Below are 12,499 nucleotides of genomic sequence, written 5' to 3'. Positions count from 1 at the left end.
ATACGACACGTGCTTTGGTAATTAGTTAAATAGAATTAGCGTGGGAAGCTGCTTTTTTTGCTGTTACGCACGATGGTGAACTTAAACGTAGAAACGTAACGTTAATTATTTTTTTCTAAGTCTTTTCCGCGTGATCTGTGACATAACTATGACGTCATAGAAGTACTAACTTCTTTTAATTTCTCTGACTAATTTAATAATCCGAAAGCTAAACGAATATTTGCAACATTTATATACCTACATACATTGCTGACAAAATACACTCAGATGCAAAAAAAACGCAACAGAGAAAATTTTGGTCAAATTCAAAGTATTTCAGTTTTTTTTTTTTATTTTTAGCCCTATTTTATTGTTGAAAATAAATAAAAAACCATAAGGGCAATGTTTTTAATAAATATTAATAAAAATGCCATATTAATTATTAATATGGAAACTTATAAAAACATGCGGAGTATAATTTGTTTATGCTAATCGACTTAACCAGATGGAACCAGAAAGCAGTAACGCTTTTCAACGTGTACTCAGAGGTCATATTCAGAAAAGCCTTATGGGGAAGAAAAAAGGAAATAAGAATTGGTGGAGAAATCGTAAACACCATGAGATTTGCAGATGATACGGTAATTATGGCTGAGAGTAAAGAAGAGTTACAAACTTTACTAGATGCAATAAATAGTGAATGCATTCAAATGGGACTTGACATAAACACAGATAAGACCAAATTTATGATAGTATCAAGGAGTCCAATAAATAGTGAACAACTAACCCTTGGTGGACAGCAAATAGATAGCGACAAAATATAAATAACTGGGAGCTTACATCAACACAGAATTAGATCCAGACCAAGAGATCAGGGTACGAATAGAAATGGCAAGGGCAGCGTTCTTAAAATTCAAGCAATTGTTGTGTAACAAAATCTGAATACTACGCTGAGACTCAGGTTTGTTGAATGTTACGTCTGGTCACAACTATTGTACGGGGTAGAAACATGGAAGTTAAAAGCGCAAATAGTTAAGAAGCTTGAAGCCTTTGAACTTTGGTTATACCGGAGAATGTTGAGAATTCCATGGACTGCCAGGGTCACCAATGTTGGAGATGTTGTCACCAAGGATGGGTCGAGACAAAAATTTTTGAGAACAATAAAAGTACGCAAGACTGCATACCTTGGACACATACTGAGGAATGATAAATATAGCCTCCTGCAGGTCATCATGCAGGGTAGAGTCGATGGCAAAAAGGGAATAGGTAGAAAGAGAAAGTCATGGCTGCGAAATATTCGAGACTGGACAAACATGACTGTAGACGAATTATTTCACGATGCAATAGACAGAGAAACTTTTAGAAATATGGTCGCCAACCTCTGTTAATGGGGACGGCATAGGAAGAAGAAGAATCGACTTAAACTACAAATTCCATATCTGGGCCAACTGATATGGGAAGGGGCTCGTACTTAGTAAGCTCATCGCTTAGCTATAATTCTATATGTAAACCGTTGGGGTTTTAAGTCCATCAATGCTTTTACTGTAATTTTGGAGCTGTGATGAATAATATATAAACTTTTGTTGATTGAGTTATTGGCCTATACAGTTTATTGTTGTTCTTATAAAATACTTTTTGTTTGCAGATACGGACTAGTCAGGAGGAGTCGGAATATGGGACGTTGAAAGGCTGTAGATGGGTTAGCAAATGTCCAAGGGGCAAACATTTCGTCTGATAGCTGTACTCGTAGTTTGAAGGTAACATTTTAAATTACTTCATTGGTAAATTGTCTCATTGTCAATTTACTTTTTAATAAAAAATGTTGTAGTTATTTCACATATCAATTTATTAAACCGTAATTGACTGATTACGAGTCATTCGAAATATTACAAGACACAATTTATGGTTTACATTTTGATAACTTGAGTTATATTACTATAGGCATAATAATGTTTTAACGAGTATATTTTTTGTAGCATCTTAATGCAATTTAATATTTTTTGTTGGGAATAAGCCACAATTTTACAGTGCCGGCAAAAAAATCTTTACACAGTAAATAAAACACATAAATCAGAATAATTGTTATTTTAATTTTAAAAATTAATACTTTGTAATATCGCCCTTGTAGTCGATGACAAGCTGGATTCTCTTGGTTATGGATTGAGCAAGGTTCAAGAAATATTCTTCTTCCATCATCACCCTCAACCTCTTTAACTCCTCTTTCAGCTGATTTATGTTGCTCTGTGGACACTCTTGAACCTTATTTTTCGTCATATTCCTTCTTTCTCGATGATATTAAGGTCGGGCGAGTTACCTGGCCATTCCAATGATGTGTGTGTGTGTTGATATTGTGATCATTTAAGAACTTTGACACTGTCGTGGCCTTGTGAGCAGTTGCACCATCGTATATAAAGAAGTCACACTCGTGAATTTCCCACAAGTTCAATAAATGTTGTTCTAGAACAGTCACATAGTTTCTTGCCTTCATTTTAACATTCTTTGACAAGACATACAACCCTGCCATTCCTTTATTTCCACTAAACACGCCCCTTACCATTACACTTTCAGGATGTTTGACGGTTTTAACTGTGAACTTTGGATCGTACCTTGACGCGGTGTGTGGACGACGAACAAATTTGGAGCTTCCTCTTACTAACCTGAACGTACTTTCGTCCCTTAACATGACTTTTTTTCATTGCTTTTGTGAGCAAGGACTTCTTGGCAGCACATCGACTTGGTAATGCTAGATCTTTCTGAAGCCAGTGACGAATAGTTCTTGTTGAAATGTTCTGAAGCAGATCAGGATGTTTATTTTTGAGTTCTGTGGCAGTTATGGAAGGGTTTAACATTACTTCACGCCTCATGATGGCGCCTCAGTCCTAAATTATGTTTATTTACGAGCTTCACAACCAGGTTTTCTTTCTGGAACAGTCTCTGAAGGCAACGACGCAGCCGACCGTTTCAATTGGTAAATTGTCTCTCTTGAAACACCAATATCACGTGCTACGGTAATTACAGAGTCCCCTTTCTCAAGTAACGTTAAAGCACGAACTTTCTCCTGTTGTGTGAATTTGTTTCGACCCATATTTTTCACTTCAGTTTAGGATTTAGCGATCCCAAACTTGACTGAGTAAATATAAAAAAAGTTAACACTGACTACTCGCACAAAGCCAACTGCCGCCGTCGCAAGTACATTATCCCCTCTCCCCTCAAATGCTAAACAAGCGCAGACGGGGAAATCGAAGTGTCAAATAAACTTATTTTAGTAAAATTGTGGTTTATTTCCAACAAAAAATAGTAAATTATTTTTTTATGTTTTAATTAATATTAAAGTAATAACTTTTTCGTAATCCTAATATCTTCTGTTGATGCCTATCTTCTGTGAATCTTCGATACTCCTGAGTTCTTTTGACTTTGGTCTTCTCTTGCAACATGCGCTAAATATGGCATCTGTCTGATTGTAGCATGGCATGGATAACTTCCAGATCTTTTTCCATTAGATGGATCACCTTATTTTTTATGACATTATGGATGTATGAGATTCTGAGCATGCGTCGATAGCACCACATTTCGAAAGCTTACAGTCGTTTTGTCTACATTAAGGTCCAGCTTTTCACTCTCTAGAGAAGGGTGGAAAACATATACCATCTCATCCTAATTCTAGTATAATCATTATTAAATTGACCTTGCGGGTGACAACAAAACCAGGGAGGTCTAAAGAAAAATTATGATGGATGTTGCAGTGTTCAGATAGCTGTTGTGCATTTAGGTATAATGTTCTAATGTACTTAGGTGCTTGAGAAAATAAAATATGCAACCAAAACTATTATAATATACGTTGCGGAAATATTGTTTTAGAGGAACAGCATCGTAAAGTATGGTAAACGGATAAATTAGAAAGGAAATTGGTAGTTTTCTCAAGTTAATCATTGTTGAACTGCTCTAGTAGAAGTATTTTCTTTGTCAGTTCCTCGTCAGAACTAATTATTGCAGTTTGATTTTGATAACGACTTTGATATGTGTATATATATAGTTATATAGCTCGAGTATATATATAGTTATCCGCCAATACCCGGTAGACCATTTTTTTCCGGAAGTCATGTTGTAAACCCATCGTACATATTTCTGGAACTACGAAATATGGTTCACTGTGTCAGGTTCTTTCCTACAGGATCTATAAGTTAAGTAGTGTCTAGATAAAATAGTCCATCACCTTTCCCAGAAATAATATCCATCTCCTTTTCGTACCTAACAGATCTTTAATCGAAGTGATTATCACTAGGGATAAGAATAATTACCGTTAACAAATAGAAATATTATTTCGCTAATATCAGCCTTTTTAATCTTTCCCTTCTCACATATTTAGTTTCAAGTATATTTGTTATAGATTTCAGAAGAAGATATCTGTTGAATATACTCGTATATTGCTATAATCTACATAACTACTCTTGTAAGAGCTTAACCTATTTTGATTAGCTTCAAGTGGAGATAGAGATAAGCATATCTTTGTTACCGCGATACAAAAGCACGAACCGAAGTCAATAATATGATTGTTTTCATAGTTTTCACGTTTATCTATTACTTTGTTATTTTTAAACGATGTATGCTGTTAAACTATAATTGGTTTTTGTCATAAAGTTTGATTTTTAGGTTACGTAGGTAATTTTCGTTGGATGTGAAGATCAAAATGTCAATTACAACGGTATTAATACATATTTTCCTTAAATTGTTCGTTTTATTTACTTCTAATCAAATAATCAATAAGGAAAAATGCCACTATCTAGAAATCCTACAGAGTAAAACTAAGAAGGTAAAGACATAATATACAATACAATAAAAAAAGAAAGAGCTAGTAAAAAATATTACGCTAGACTACTAATACGAGAAGCTCGCCAACAATCCTGGGATTAATTTAGTACTGATATTCTATATGATATACAAGGAAGACAGATATTAACATATAAAGTCATGGCACTCTATGAAAAATAGAAAAGCTGCAGAAATAGATGGCATAAATACAGAATTAATTTAATATGCTAGAAGTCTCTACCAATTATGGTATTCAAGTCTATTAAATTTAGAGTTTAAAAAGTGTTTTTTATAATTTTAAACAATTGGCAATCATTCATGGATCAACAAAATTGATGTTAACAATTTTTGTTCAGCATCTTTCGACGAACTTCAACACTAATAATAAAAAATAAATAAATTCAAGACCACATGACATTCAAAATGTTAAACACTTTCAATAAAAACATTCAAATTTTTTTATTCATAAAATTTCCTTTTACTGTATTAAAAACTATTAATAATCACGTACATTTCTGCTCGGGGATATCTTGTACATAACAGATTTTTTGCAACTTTCACCATCTCTTCTGTTTTCTCGCTTCCTCGATGTTTGGGCGAGCGCCGAGGTTGCACCTTCCAGTGGTTGAAACTAGGCCAAGGTTCTTGGCTGCTTGCGCTCACTGTACGTATTGATTTCTTAAAAAGCCCCCTTTTAATCCCCCGCTCCGACGACCGTTAGATTTTCGTCATATGCGACTTGGGTAACGTAATTGGCAATTTCCACGTTACAGCTTTCGATGTATCTACCGATCAACCTTACGCATATTATTGTAGTACCGCCATATTGTACATAGCGAGAATATATCTCTTTTTTTGTGTTAATTAGGAAAACCAGTTTCTTCTTCTTCCATATTTTTTAATAGACAAGCTTTGTTTAAACCTCAGAGAAAAGTTTTTATTATTATACGAGGATTATTCGATAACTACATGACGTACCTCAACAAAGATTTAAGTTTTTTTGTCAAAGTAAATGTCATTTTGTCAGTATTTCTTTATTTTTGTTAAGTTCTGAAATCTTCTTCAGGTAGCCTGTCGTTCTTAGTTTTTTTAAGGCAATTCTATCCATAATTAAAGAACTATCTATCTATATAAGGATTTTTACAGCTGTCGCCGCCTTCCTTCTATCAGCCAACGTCTCCAGTCATTTCTGTTCTGCCATTCTCCATCTCTAAGGTCTCGTCTTTCCATGGCCTCGTCCACTTCATCCCTCCACGATCTTCGGGGTCTACCTCTTTTCCTCCTTCCTATTGGGCTCCAATCCGAAATCTTTGCTATCCACCTTGTATGATCTGTTCTTCTCACATGTCCATACCAAATTAAACGTTTTTCTTCGATGTAGCTGAGTATGTCTTGTTCTACTGCCATTCTTCGTTTTATCTCCTCATTTCTGATGCGATCCATTTTTGTCACTCTGCAGCTTCTTCTCATGAACTCCATTTCAGTTACTGTGATTTTGGACCTGTTTCGTTTATTTATTACCCAATTCTCTGCTCCATAGGTCATTATACTGCTTACCAAGGCGTTATAAATTCTCTTCTTTGTATTTCTGGTAATCTGTCTATCCCACAGTACCCCGTTCATTTGTTTAATACATGTTCTTGTCTGTGCTAATCTGCTGGTTATCTCTTGCTCGGTGGTTCCATTTTTTGAGAGTATGAATCCTAAATATTTGAATTTGTCAGTGCCGTTAATGCCGTTAATTGGACTGACGGAGAAACTAAGGAAAGAACTGACGAAAGGAAATGACACTTCCAACAACAACAAAAAGAACTGTGAGAACCAAATAACTGAACCGTCAGATCAAGAACTATAAGAGATAATAAATCAGCTAAAAACAACAAGAGCCCAGGAAAAAATGACATTACAGTAGAAATATTAAAGCAAGGGGAACAGAGGGCAGACATTAAAGAAACGATTTATGTAATCCTAAACAGGCAAATATGTTAACACTAAAAATTGCTGGATGAATGGAGAAAATCCAAAATCCTCTTCCTATAGACCAGAGCACTAACGATTTTCCCATGGCACTCGTTGATACAGGTATCTAACAATTGGTTAAATAAATTTATTGTATTAAAACATAGACTTTCAAAAGCACTGTGATTTTAACTCTGAAACTGCACAATGGCGACCGAAAAACCCAGACGATGAATCGTTCAATGTAACTTGCGCATGTCTGCGTTTTTTAATAATTATTAATTATATATATAATAATAATTAATTTTTAAATTCAGTTATGAGCCTAATACCACTTGAGTTTTGAGTTGAGAGACAGTCCCTGTGCCGCATAAGTTTGTTGTATAGTTTGCTGTAACGATTTCAGTGGAGCTGTGGGTACTTCGTACTCCAGTGTGCAGTTAAAGGTTGTTAAAATGTTGAGGTGATTTTTTGTTATTTGCAGTATGGCATTCTAAGAAAAAATATCAACGTCCACTAACAGAAAAGAATTAGAGTGGGAAACAGAAAACCTGTGGGCGAATGAAAATGAACCTGAGACCATCAAATATGTTTTTGGAGACTCGTTAGATGAAGACTAAGATTATGTTCCTAAACATAAGTCTGACACTGATAACGAAAAGAGTGACGATAATAAAGAAAAACAAAGAGAACCTAGTACCTTACAAAGAAATATCACCTTACCTTATATCTTAACTTACCTTATATCTTACAAAAAAATATTTTTTCTGACGGATATTCTCAAGTTAAAGTTGATTTCATGTAATCGAATGAACTATCTTATAAGTAAAGTCGTCCCAGGAACGCAACTCAACAATATTGGCAATATTATTTTAAAGTCGTCTACTTTAAAATGTATAATGTATGTCTGAATTGTCAATATAAATGGGGCAGATAAAATTAAATTTTTAGAAGAATTTTTCACTAAGTAACAAAAAAACAAAATTTGTTTAATTTACTAATGTTTGTATTTTGAGAACGATTTCGAAAGTGGAAATTGAAACGTCAATAAACGTACTTTAACCTTTAATTGTGGCTTATTCCCATTTAAATAGTAATTACTTTAAAATGCAACAAGAAAATAGCTTCGGAACAATATTAAGTAAATTAACCTTGTATATCGGTAGTCAATGCGTCATGCTTGTAATGCTTCCAGGATTTTGTCAAATTTCACCGTGTCAAAGGCTTTATGGAAATCTACAAAAGCCAGAACGAGTGGCTGGTAGAAATCAAGTTTTTTTCTCAAGACGACTTGTTACTATTCTTGTAAGGAGTTTGTATAGTTGACTAAGAAGACTTATAGGTCTGTAGTTTTCTAATTCATGGGGATCTCCTTTTTTGTACAACAGAATTACCTCATTGTCGGGTATATTACTGTCCAAAATTCACATGTAAAAAAGGTTTTTTATTTTCTTAAGTAGGCAAGTGCCTCCGATTTTGATTGCATCAGTAACTACACAATCTTCGCCTGGAGATTTGTTAGTCTAGGGTAGCCGCACACAGAAAGAGCAAAACTGTTTTAGTCAAAAACGTTTTTGTTTGAAACGAAAACGTTTTTGTTTCCACAAGAAACATTTTGTTTTCAAGAGAAGCACAAACCATACTGCAATCAGTTTTATTAAAGATGTCGACAGATAAAGACGAAATTGCACTAGTTTTCTGGCAGTGGTTCCTCCTAAAGGACGAACAAAAGCAAAATAAAAGACAATTTTGGGTGCATCCTATAAATGAGAAAAGAATCTGGCCTCAATCAGTACAATTAATTTTTCTGCGTCCACTTCCATGATACACATGATATAAACAAGCAAAATATCGCTGTTTCCACATGTGCTTCTTGTTGACTACTCGAGCGGTTTCAAGAAGGGAATTCCAAAAACACGTTGCGCCTGCGTACATTGAAATGTTTCGACACAAAACGACGATCCGGTAATCAACATCAAACAGACTGACTGAAACTAAATGAGCCTAAACATGCTTTAGACACACGACTAATCAGTGTGCGTCAGCTCATTTCATTTATATGGAAACATCAGCATCAGACTCGTTTAGTCAAAAACGTTTTTGACGGCTCTTTCTGTGTGCGACCACCCTTAGCTTTTCTTAAGGCTAGTTTTATTTCGTCTATTGTGATTTCTCACGGAAATTACCAAAATTGACACTCTAATCAAAATTCAGAGATCAAATCTCTCACGACTGGACTATATTGATAGTTATTATCCATCAAAACAGGCAGACTTGACAAATCTTATCACACACAAAATTGCGACCACATTGATAACAAAGTTCCTTAGAGAAAAAACCAACGAATACAACGTATCGATTTTCTTTGACTTTGTGAATGTTAATGTATTTTTGTATAACATATACAAAAATTCTAAAACCGGTTCAAGTTTTTAATGCAAATACAAACCAAAGACCTATAAAAATTGGAATAAGGCCTCTTTTGTACAGGAGTTAAAAAAGCGTTGCGTTAAAATTTGAAATTAGCGCCTTTAAAGTATTTTCGGTATGGTTGTTCATTTTAGCGTTTTAAAATCAGTGTTACTTTGATTTTCTCTTTGAAAAGACATAAAGTGAATTTCGTTAAATTACTAGCGATAAGTATTGCAAGATAATGTTAGAATTGGATTGGAAAATATGATATGATTGACAGAAGAAATAGACAGAGAAATGAGGATATATCAAACATGAAAGAAGACACGAAGTCGAAGAATATGTATAAGCGAACAAATAAGTTATCTAAGAGACAAAGAGAAACACAAATGGATTCGAAATATTAGAAACTTGAAAGGTGTAAGACAAACGTCTGACGTTCAGCTTGTTATTTGGAGGTTGTCGATCAACATGCTAATTCTAACTTTAGACATATAACTTTTCTGAAGATCCTACTCATACAAAATTAATAGGCGAATAACATATATAAGAGATCAGACTCAAAGAGATAAGCTTGTCCCACATGAAGTAAATGATGATAAATAAAGGCATGTCGTCCTTCCAAAAATTGATATCATGGGCATATGAAAATTTATTTCGTCGTTCTTTCGTCATTTTATTTGAATCCATCTTCTTTTATTACTTAAATTGTGGAGAAATTTCTCATTCTATACCTTTCAACGCAACAAATTTTTACATGTTTAAGTACTTGTTTTCCATATTTGGTTCCTGTATATTATAAACATTCATGGTATTTACAACCATAAATAAATAAATAATGAAATTAAGCCTAAAACCATGAGCTTATAGAATTCGAATGCATTAGCCGTTATCAATCCATCCAAAACCCACAGGTAAAAATGACTACCTCATTCGTTGTCCTTGTCCTGCACCCGATCGTCCTTTCGTCCTGCTTTTCGCATCTGGTAACAGCCTCGGCATACACGTGCAGTGTTTTAACCTTGATTTGATGAAACTGAACGCTGTTGCCAAGTCTCGTGCAGGGGAGGTCCGACTACGTTTCTCTGTTTACAGGATGCTTGTGCCTATCCCTTTCGAATGCGATCCGACCTTTCTTTTTGTTTCGCTGGGTGTTATCTCTCTGCGGGAGTCGGAGTTACGGCTTTTGGGATTTTGTTGGCGGAGGTAGATTCTATGGTTGTTTATACAGTAAAGAAATTCTAAAGTTAGTTGCTCTATTTAATAATTTATATGCAAGTTTAAAATAAAAAGTAAATACCTACTTTATGCGATGAAATTCCTATTTATGATATAATTTATAAAAGAGCAACTTATATTCAACTTCAAAAAGATAATATAATAGATACAATGATTTAAAAATGACTTAACTTCTGAATCACTTATTAGTCCTGGACTGTTAGTCCAGTAAAGGAAAAAAGCTGAAAAAATCTTATAGGTAAAGGTTTTTGAAGGTTCTAAAAGGGATACGAGGAATAGTTCATGATAAATACTTGAAGACTTACAGCTGATTTTGCTTTGTTTTTTTTAACAATCATAAAAAATGAAAAAATTCATTTTTTTTCTACGTTTCTACATTATTTAGAGAAAGATAGTTCAAATAAAAGGTGTAGATCTTAAAAAGTTCTTTAATTTACGAGTTTTTAAATTAAAATACATATTGACCGAGATAATTGCAAAAAATCCATATTTTTGCAATAATTTATAAATTAGTATAATATAATATAACTCCTTAGTTATCGAACTTTACTAAAAGCTAGATCAGCCAAATAGTTTGTAGGTTATTCAATTTGTTTATCCCGGAGTCCCGGAGATCGATTATTTAAACAACTGTACTTGCCCAAACAGTGACTGTAGAGGTATTTAACAGATAGCAATCGATTCTTTGATGCTTTAATTTTAAAATATATTAAAAAAACTTTTATCAAAATTATTGTTAGTAAAAAAACCGTTTGAAAAAGAGCTGACTTTTAAGCTCATAAACATTTATAATAACTTTATTATTTTTTATGTAACGCGCTTGTAAGTAGACTCACTAAAAAAATGGTGAAAAACACAATCTTTAAAAAAATGACCTATGACCAATAGGAACCTAGATAGCAATTTTTTTTCTTAAAATCACATGTATTTCCATATTAACATTAAAGACCTAAAAATTTAACAGATTATAAACGAAGTTCTGTGTTATAAACGTAATACAGACACGAAATGTTTTACATATGCGGATGATATTGCTACAGCTGCTTAAGAAAGAAGTTTGAGGACGTTGAGATAAATTCTCTTATACTTTGAAAGACCTGGACGAATATTATGTCAAGAATTCTCTGAAGCCGAGTCCCACAGAGATCCAATTCTGCTCATACCATCTTAACAGTAAGCATGCAAAAGGGAATCTTAACATAACCGGGGGAGCCCTTGGAACATTGCTTTGATCCAAAATATTGGAGAATTCAGTCAGCTGTCATGCGCATCTTGGCCATGGTGAATTGTTTCTCTGCGGTAGAATACTCATTTCCAGTATGAATCCGATCTGCCACCACTACCTTAAATAAAAATTGCGCTTTAGTTGACGTTGCTTCTCGTCCTCTTATTGTAGGCGGAAAGGAAGAGGCAGACTACAGACCCAACACACCCATTTTTGAGTCAAACAAGGCAGCCATATAGATTCAAGTACCGAAAAAGCTTCAGGAACTGCACAGAGCCAATTGACTGAATATCCAGGAAATAATTGTAAAGAGAATGCTCACCAGTTGACATCGTACACCCTAGGAAAAAGCTGCCAGGGTGATGAATTATACTGTATCTGGAGAGCACCAAACAGATTAGGAATAGTCACGATCCGATGTAAAAATAATTTAAAAAGTTGTGAGTTACTAAAAATAATCTGTCGATAAAAAATAGTTTTGTCTAAATGTGAAAAGTTAATAAAATAAATCGACCTGTTCCAACATTTCCCTTAAAAACTGAAGACATTATGAGGAGTATTCCATACTTTTTTTTTACACATTTACCATTGAAGATTTAACAATCGCCATTTTAAAATGGTGCCAAAGAAACGCTTAGAACAATTAGAAACGTACTAGGTGATATTGGAGCTTTTAAATGAGGTGTTAATTACCGTATGGTGTTATTTAAAATAATTTTATAAAACAAACTGACTCCTTTAATTTTGAATGACAACATCAGTTGTTAGTGTGCCTTAGGTATATTTGAAATGTGAAATACCGCATCAGCTTACATGAGCTTATAAATTTGATAACATGTTTTTTTGTTTTAGGTAAGTTGAAACATCTCCAATTATCTA

The 12,499-nt window shown here is 34.0% G+C and overlaps 1 protein-coding gene across 1 annotated transcript in view; it reads left to right on the top strand.

The window, feature by feature from the left end:
• The window catches only part of atos (atos homolog atossa), a 148,488-nt gene that overhangs the window by 42,136 nt on the left and 93,853 nt on the right, over positions 1–12,499 (top strand). Inside the window, exon 2 of the mRNA XM_072531597.1 lies at positions 1,622–1,733. The gene's annotated coding sequence lies outside the window, so the exon portion shown is untranslated. The remainder of the gene's footprint in view (positions 1–1,621; positions 1,734–12,499) is intronic.

Source organism: Diabrotica undecimpunctata, chromosome 5 (genome assembly GCF_040954645.1).
Source record: "Diabrotica undecimpunctata isolate CICGRU chromosome 5, icDiaUnde3, whole genome shotgun sequence".
NCBI lineage: Eukaryota > Metazoa > Arthropoda > Insecta > Coleoptera > Chrysomelidae > Diabrotica > Diabrotica undecimpunctata.
The sequence above is the reverse complement of the archived record's forward strand: the minus strand, read 5'-3'. Positions and strand labels throughout refer to the sequence as shown.